Here is a 2,956-nt window from a genome sequence, read left to right on the forward strand (position 1 = left end):
TTCGTTTGAAGCTTGTATCATGATGAATTTTCAGTTGGAAGTTTGGGAAATCAAACATATTTGAAAATTTTCTAAGTCCCAAGTCAAATGTTCACTTTTTCCACCTTGAATAACTTTGTCTATGGACTTCAAATGAGAAGCGTTCTTTAATGAAAGTTGTAGCTCTTTCAAACCTATTCAATTTAGTCACAAATTTGACCTCATTTGGATTTTGCATGAAGGAGTTATGCATTTTAGAAGTTGAGGAAAATCACTTTTTCAATGGTATTGGGCCAAAATGACCTATAATGTTTCTTCTTGGCACATGCATTTTGAAGTTGAATTTAAACTTCCTCCAAACATAAAAGTAAAAGTAAACATCTTGAATTTGATCATTAGAATTTAATGGATTTCATCTCATAAAAATTGAGCAAGTTATCGTCTTGGAAAGTTGACCTCAAAACTAGGGTTCAGACAAAATGACCTATAGTCTTTCACCCTAAAAAATGACTTTCCAAGCAAAACTACGTCTGGACTTCAACATTAAAGTTTTTTGGAATGTCATTTGAGTAACGTTTCTCATGGAATCATTTTCATATGACAAAAATTGAAGGAGATAGGGTCTATGGAACCCCAGTTTTGACTAGTTGACTTTCTCTGGTCAACCACCACGAACCATCTTTCTAGCTTGACTTTGGACTCATGGAGGATGATATATGTGTAGGATGATGTAATGTGCTAGGCCCATGAAATGATGTGTTTTGATCCAAAAATGAGTGTGCATCATGCTGAATTCAAGTTGGAAGGCCATGCAATTGTGAATGAAAAATGGAAGTGGAAAACATCCAAATGGTCCTTCAACTTGCACCCATGCACAAGTCCTTTGTTACTTTGGCCCAATGAGGTGATCTTGGACGTTTTTGAATGGTGAGGTCAAGGGAAACAATTTTCATGTTGAACACTTTTTCGTTTGAAGCTTGTATCATGATGAATTTTCAGTTGGAAGTGTGGGAAATCAAACATATTTGAAAATTTTCTAAGTCCCAAGTCAAATGTTCACTTTTTCCACCTTGAATAACTTTTTCTATGGACTTCAAATGAGAAGCGTTCTTTAATGAAAGTTGTAGCTCTTTCAACCTATTCAATTTAGTCATAAATTTGACCTCATTTGGATTTTGCATGAAGGAGTTATGCATGTTAGAAGTTGAGGAAAATCACTTTTTCAATGGTATTGGGCCAAAATGACCTATAATGTTTCTTTTTGGCACATGCATTTTCAAGTTGAATTTGAACTTCCTCCAAACATAAAAGTAAAAGTAAACATCTTGAATTTGATCATTAGAATTTAATGGATTTCATCTCATAAAATTGAGCAAGTTATCGTCTTGGAAAGTTGACCTCAAAACTAGGGTTCAGACAAAATGACCTATAGTCTTTCACCATAAAAAATGACTTTCCAAGCAAAACTACGTCTGGACTTCAACATTAAAGTTTTTTGGAATGTCATTTTGAGTAACGTTTCTCATGGAATCATTTTCATATGACAAAAATTGAAGGAGATAGGGTCTATGGAACCCCAGTTTTGACTAGTTGACTTTCTCTGGTCAACCACCACGAACCATCTTTCTAGCTTGACTTTTGGACTCATGGAGGATGATATATGTGTAGGATGATGTAATGTGCTAGGCCCATGAAATGATGTGTTTTGATCCAAAAATGAGTGTGCATCATGCTGAATTCAAGTTGGAAGGCCATGCAATTGTGAATGAAAAATGGAAGTGGAAAACATCCAAATGGTCCTTCAACTTGCACCCATGCACAAGTCCTTTGTTACTTTGGCCAAATGAGGTGATCTTGGACGTTTTTGAATGGTGAGGTCAAGGGAAACAATTTTCATGTTGAACACTTTTTCGTTTGAAGCTTGTATCATGATGAATTTTCAGTTGGAAGTGTGGGAAATCAAACATATTTGAAAATTTTCTAAGTCCCAAGTCAAATGTTCACTTTTTCCACCTTGAATAACTTTTTCTATGGACTTCAAATGAGAAGCGTTCTTTAATGAAGTTTGTAGCTCTTTCAAACCTATTCAATTTAGTCATAAATTTGACCTCATTTGGATTTTGCATGAAGGAGTTATGCATGTTAGAAGTTGAGGAAAATCATTTTTCAATGGTATTGGGCCAAAATGACCTATAATGTTTCTTTTTGGCACATGCATTTTCAAGTTGAATTTGAACTTCCTCCAAACATAAAAGTAAAAGTAAACATCTTGAATTTGATCATTAGAATTTAATGGATTTCATCTCATAAAAATTGAGCAAGTTATCGTCTTGGAAAGTTGACCTCAAACTAGGGTTCAGACAAAATGACCTATAGTCTTTCACCATAAAAAATGACTTTCCAAGCAAAAATACGTCTGGACTTCAACATTAAAGTTTTTTGGAATGTCATTTTGAGTAACGTTCTCATGGAATCATTTTCATATGACAAAAATTGAAGGAGATAGGGTCTATGGAACCCCAGTTTTGACTAGTTGACTTTCTCTGGTCAACCACCACGAACCATCTTTTCTAGCTTGACTTTTGACTCATGGAGGATGATATATGTGTAGGATGATGTAATGTGCTAGGCCCGTGAAATGATGTGTTTTGATCCAAAAATGAGTGTGCATCATGCTGAATTCAAGTTGGAAGGCCATGCAATTGTGAATGAAAAATGGAAGTGGAAAACATCCAAATGGTCCTTCAACTTGCACCCATGCACAAGTCCTTTGTTACTTTGGCCAAATGAGGTGATCTTGGACGTTTTTGAATGGTGAGGTCAAGGGAAACAATTTTCATGTTGAACACTTTTTCGTTTGAAGCTTGTATCATGATGAATTTTCAGTTGGAAGTGTGGGAAATCAAACATATTTGAAAATTTTCTAAGTCCCAAGTCAAATGTTCACTTTTTCCACCTTGAATAACTTTTTCTATGG

Source organism: Lathyrus oleraceus, unplaced genomic scaffold (assembly GCF_024323335.1).
Source record: "Lathyrus oleraceus cultivar Zhongwan6 unplaced genomic scaffold, CAAS_Psat_ZW6_1.0 chrUn0194, whole genome shotgun sequence".
Lineage (NCBI taxonomy): Eukaryota > Viridiplantae > Streptophyta > Magnoliopsida > Fabales > Fabaceae > Lathyrus > Lathyrus oleraceus.